The sequence below is a fragment of the Salmo salar genome, chromosome ssa17, assembly GCF_905237065.1.
Source record: "Salmo salar chromosome ssa17, Ssal_v3.1, whole genome shotgun sequence".
In the NCBI taxonomy this organism is placed as follows: Eukaryota; Metazoa; Chordata; class Actinopteri; order Salmoniformes; family Salmonidae; genus Salmo; species Salmo salar.
The window spans coordinates 65,330,567-65,336,885 of record NC_059458.1 but is presented as its reverse complement, the minus strand read 5'-3'; the positions used below and the strand labels follow the sequence as shown (position 1 = coordinate 65,336,885).

The following is a 6,319-nucleotide window of genomic DNA, read 5'->3' as shown; positions in this document are numbered from 1 at the left end:
ATATGAGGGCTATTTTGTTCTCAGTGGGGTGGGAATGATCACTAGCAACCGTAGCTCTCTCAGATGCGCGAGTATACATCTGTTCCCACTGTGAAATCGCACCCAAAGATCCATCAGAGCCAGAACCCAATCAAATCTGTGGATAGTACATAAATTACACGTTAATTAGCACTTCATAGGAGTTTAATTATTCATGTACAACATGTTAATAGATGGCAAGGCCTTTGTGCAGTTTGGGGTAGTTCCAGAGTCCACTACTAATGGTTAGAGTGAGTCATTATTCATCTGTTGTGTAAATAGCCCATTTTTCATGTAGTGCTATTGGAGCTAAAATGTTTGAGCAATCTGTCTCTCCAATAGCGCCAGTTTGAGGCAGATCAATCGTTCTTTTTACAATAAATATGTCACTGCTCATTGTGTGCCATGTAATACTGAACTATTTGGAACAAAATAGGACCCTTTGAAAAGAAAACCTATTTTTTGCACATCTATCAAATATGGTCTTAGTGGAGGCTTCAATTGTGCTGCTAATGGCAGTACTACTAACTCCATTTTTACTGCTGCCATTAACAATAGTGATGTTTAGCGATGGTGATAGTTACTGTCACAGCATTAAACTTATATTATTTTATATAATAATTATAATAATCTATCCCGCCGTTCTTCTTTCAGGGCCCCACAAAATCCAGTCATTTGGAAGAAGTTGTTTCAGCGACCAACATGTCAGCAATTATCACATTAACAGGTGGGTCGGCTGGTGTCACCATCTCACATACAGGTAAGTCATGTCTTCTGAAGACATCTATTATAGAGATAGAGCGAGGTTATCGGTCTATATAATACTTTACGCATTGACCACGTCTATAATTGTACCTGCAATTGTGTAATCCCCCTATCCCCCCTCTTTCTAAAAACAGGTCACAAGATGTGCTGGGCTCCCCCTCCATGAATCCCAAGAATCCCATCATGCCCTAGGAGTTTAAAAGCTCCAATCCAGCTCGAACTCAACCTCACATGACTCCAGTTCCCATCACCAACTTGACTCCAGTCCCTTGTTGTTCAGTCCTGCTGTTTGCATCCAGCGGTGTAGTTGTGACAGTGGCTTTCAATGAGAATCCAGTTGGCCTTCCCTCTCTTGTACCCCTCATTAACGTTGGCCCCCATGTCAAAGCCCTGGGCTGCAGAGGGGAAGGCTCTCATGGTGTCTCTGCTGTACGGAGAGCCAGGTCTGATCCCAGCCATGAGGAGCCCACAGGCGGAGAGCCCTGTTTAAAATTCCGCTCTGCAACGTGTCGGCTTTCCAATCCACCGGGATTACATTATTAAACTTACACAAGCTCATTTCCATACAAAGCAGGATATCAGCGGCAGAGAGTCATGCATATTTATCGCCGTGTGCCTGGCTTACGCACGAATACACTCGCACAATAACCCACAAGCAGGCATATCTTAGTCGTGGTACATAAGTGAGGGAGGAAACCGAGGTGCATTCCTAATGGTTTGAGCATGAGAGGTCCTGAGTGAGGATGGTCAGTGAAATCTACATGTCAATCACCTGACAAACCGACACATAAATAGGCAGTTTCTCACACACAAACAGGGGAGATGAGATGAGTTACAATTTGAGATCTGACGAGAAGTGTTTTACTGATAATCTACATGCACAGTCATGCACACACGGTCCAGCCAAGCCTCCACTTGTCCATTTTGACTGTTCCCTGCTAGTAGCTAGTTCCCTTAATGTCCTGACTCCCTATTCTCAGTTCCATTTCCCTGCCTGTGTCTCCCCCCGTTCCTGCTGTCCCACTGTTCTTCTCCTCCTGCACCGGTTTCTCCTCTCCTCCTTCTCCTCCCCCTCTTTTCTTCCTTGCCCTCCTTCAGGTGATGTCCGTCCCTCCTCCTCCTCCTGTGAGATTGCTGCTGTGTCTTATGGCTTTTTATTCCTACGTGAGGGTAGATGTGTTCATGTAGGGATAGAAGCCACTAAACACACGGTGAGAGGTCAACGTGCAGGCCAGTAGAGCCAAGGCTTCCTTTTCCACACAGAGCAAATACCCTGCGGTGAAGTTACAGTGGAGTTTACTGTCTAACTCTAGGTCTACATGCAACCGTTAAGTGACTTCTTAAGAGAAATTCCAAACACATAGGCCTAAACAGAGTAGCAACTCTCAAAGACCCACCAACAAAGGCCCAGTACTAAAGGCTGTAACAAAGCCAAAGAAGGTCCTAAGATATAGTTCAAAACCAGTCTGTAATTCACTGGTTATCAAACAACCTTGTTCAAGAAATCCTTAAGAAAAGGGATGACATTTCTCTGCTGACAAATGGATGGAATACTTCAAGCTAAGGTAGGTCCACTACATCCATCTAAACTGAGGTGAGTTTCGTCCAGGTTCCCAACCCCAAATAGGCTGAACATTAGAATCCTGAGATGAATCACTGTAAAGGGTGAAATGTTATTCTATGTGCTTTATAATGATGACAAATAAAACCTACTTCTAGCTGCCATCATAGCTGAAGTGTAATAATTCAACACCCTCACTAATGTACATGAATGTTCACACTATAAATCTACATCACAACACATGATAGGAGCATCAATTATTGACAGTGTTTTCTATAGACCTCCAAGCTTTCAGGGAGAATATGTTGGAATAGATTACTGCCAATGGATTTGCTGCCTGAGGCTGTGTGTGCCTGTCTGTTTTCCTGAGTTGAGTTGATGCATTAATATGAAGTCTTTGTATGTATATACATGCATCTCTGTCTTTTAAGAATCTATCTCCTGGCAGACTTAGATTTTCCTGTAATAAATAATGCTCTTTTGTGTTTTGTGTTGTTGCCGTTCTTCATTTGTTTTCTTTCATATTTTCAATGGTGAGACTTGATGAATAAATTATGCATTCAGCTAACCTTCTGTACCGTTCTGTTTCTTTTGCTCATCTGCACTGTTATTTAAATGACACACACACACACACACACCAAAGCATTGTTTTCGCAACACCTAGACAAACTTGTGTTCTCAAATGAAATGCTGAAAGGCTGCCGCAGGGGTTGAAAAAGTCTAAATTCCTACTCATTTCGTATGTAAATATAAATTAAAAAACACACCCAATCATGACCTTTGACCCCTAACACCTGTAAGAGCACTGTGTTGAATCTTTTCATAAATTGTCAAAGGAAAATATGGTACGTTTGTGCCAGTGTGTTGCCATAAAAAATCAAGGCAATATTGATGGGTAAAAAGTTGACACTGGCGTGGCAAACAATGTTTCGGACATGATTGTCAGGGAAAGCCTGAGAGAGTTTGAGTGATTTCAGGGACAGGCGAACCGTGACAGCAGAGTGGAGCGGAGCGGTCTGGAGTGAGTGATTGAGTTAAAGTGGAAACTTGATAGAAGACCAGCATGTTATTCTTCTTCACTGTGTTTGGGAGCAACCCACCCACACACACCAGGCATTTGTCTGGGGGATCCAGTTTGTGGTTTCATGATGAAACTAGAGGAAATCGACTGCTGCCGGCACACCACACATTCTCTTTTCTATTTCTTCTCTCATTTCCTCAACAATTCCTCCTCATAGACTTTTCCCCCGAGCGCCGCTTCCACTTCTTACCGCAATTAGCGGAATGCAATGTCCACTTGTTTGTCAGCACCGAAATAAAATGGTAATTGGATAATCCGTGGAATTTCGGCAGTGTGTTCAGGGAGTTTGTAATTAAACCTGAACTTCTGACAAATATTGATTCAGATGAGCCCAGCGAGTGAAACGCATGCTAAACAACTGCAGGGTGAGTCAAAGGTAGCCTAAACCATGCCAGTCAAAGAAGGATTAAGCTGTATTTACACAGGCAGCCAAATTCTGATCTTTTTTCACTAATTGGTCTTTGGACCAATCAGATCAGCTCTGAAAAAGATCTGAGGTGATTGGTCAAAAGACCAATTAGTGGTAAGAAATATCAGAATTGGGGTGCCTGTGTAAATGCAGCCAGAGTCATGTGTATATTTGTTTCCCCATTAATTCAGAAATTGATACTCAATGGTCATGTCCGAAATCTGTCTTGCCTACTTTTTACTAAAACGGCATACAGTATAGGCTGCTAATCGTAGTACACGCTATTTTGAATGTACTGTTTAGTAAAATGGGGTAAGCAAAACATGTCAACATATTAGGACTCACATATACTGAGAATGTGTCATCTAATGCACAGTTGCATTTCCCCCCATTCGTTCATGTTGGTACAACCCGTCCTGCCAGCGGATTATCTGTTGTTGTCAAACACACATGGGTCTGAAAAGACGATTCTCTTCCTCAATAACATGCAGCCAATTCTACTAGATGAAAGGCCAAAATTAGTTTGACATCTGGCGTTTAATCAATGACTGACAGGGGGATGCTGTTTGGGTGCCACCACACAGCCATTTTGGTACTCCTCCATTGTAAAAAAAGATTTCTGAAGCTACAGAAATGCATTTATTAATGTCTACAGTCGTTTTTGACAAGTATATTCTATTACAGACACCTTAATGCATACTTTACAATTATATTATGTGAATAAGACATACAAATGAATAATATATAAATAATATATAAAAACATATTCCTTAAAGGTTTTTAGAGAGTGCTAATGTTACTGTCCCAACTACGACAAGGAAATACTTAAATACATTATACATTATACAGTAATTATGCCCTTGAAACATTTTAGTGAAATACTATAGCTATAGGACCAAAAGGCTCCTCAACAGCTTCTACCCCCAAGCCATTAGACTGCTGAACAAATCATAAAAATCACCACCGGACAATTTACATTGACCGACCTCCCCCCCCCGTACACTGCTGCTACTCGCTGTTTGTTTGTTACCTATGCATAGTCACTTCGCCCCCACCTACATGTACAGATTACCTCAACTAGCCTGTACCCCCACACATTGACTCGGTACCGGTGCTTCCTGTATATAGCCTCGTTATTGTTATCCTTATTGTGTTACTTTTATTATTACTTTTTATTTTAGCCTACTTGGTAAATATTTTCTTCTTCTTGAACTGAGCTGTTAGTTAAGGGCTTGTAAGTAAACATTTCACGGTAAAGTCTACACTTGTTGTATTCGGCGCATGTGACAAATACAGTTTGATTTGATTTGATTGATAGCATTCCATTCATTCCTATGGAGGACTGCACCTTCTGAGGAGTACCAATATGGCAACCAGTGGCTTCAAAGCCTCTCATTGGCCAACACAAAGCATCAGCAATCCAGGGTTTATACACATCATTTGATTTAAAGCATACTCAAATTTTGAAATTGCTACAACAGTATTTAGAACCCAAGTATACTGTAGGTATGTGTATTCGGACAAGGCCAGTATCTGTGTCCTCAATACCAGTAGTTTAATTAGTCATCTTTGACCTATAGTGAACCTTGCTGCTGAGTCTTATTGGCTAAATATGTCTTAGCAAGACATCTCACAATAACGCTTCCTTATCCCAGGTCCTCAAACGAGTGTGTCAGCATTCTGGCGGTGATCACAGTGGTTATGACTTTTTAATGGTTTGTTAATGGTCTTTGCTGTGTTGCATCCCAGCTGCCCAAACAACATTAATTGCTTAAATTGCTGCTGCTGAGTCCAGTATCAAGCTAAACCTGTAATTACTGAGAATGTTTGAGTTTTGCTCAGTCAACAACTGGATAATGTTGGCTTGAAAATAATTCCATTCCTGATAGGAATGGCTATATTCTCTCCCCACAACCATCCAGACAGGGTTGTATACTGATATATCTGCTGCATTTCTATAGGGTTATATTTCTATAGGGTTATATTCCTATGCTGTTATATTTCTATAGGGTTATATTTCTATAGGGTTATATTTCTATAGGGTTATATTCCTATATGGTTATATTTCTATAGGGTTATATTTCTATAGGGTTATATTCCTATAGGGTTACATTTCTATAGGGTTATATTTCTATAGGGTTATATTTCTATAGGGTTATATTCCTATGCTGTTATATTTCTATAAGGTTATATTTCTATAGGGTTATATTTCTATAGGGTTATATTTCTATAGGGTTATATTCCTATGCTGTTATATTGCTATAGGGTTATATTTCTATAGGGTTATATTTCTATAGGGTTATATTCCTATAGGGTTACATTTCTATAGGGTTATATTTCTATAGGGTTATATTTCTATAGGGTTATATTTCTATAAGGTTATATTTCTATAGGGTTATATTTCTATAGGGTTATATTTCTATAGGGTTACATTTCTATAGGGTTATATTTCTATAGGGTTATATTTCTATAGGGTTATATTTCT

The 6,319-nt window shown here is 40.2% G+C and overlaps 1 long non-coding RNA gene across 1 annotated transcript; it reads left to right on the top strand.

Annotated features, from left to right (window-relative positions):
- The first annotated feature begins 657 nt into the window (after window positions 1–657).
- On the top strand, window positions 658–2,912 carry LOC106576404 (uncharacterized). Its single transcript, XR_001321937.2, has 2 exons — window positions 658–778; window positions 918–2,912. It is a non-coding gene; the product is annotated as an uncharacterized lncRNA (long non-coding RNA).
- Window positions 2,913–6,319: the final 3,407 nt, after the last annotated feature.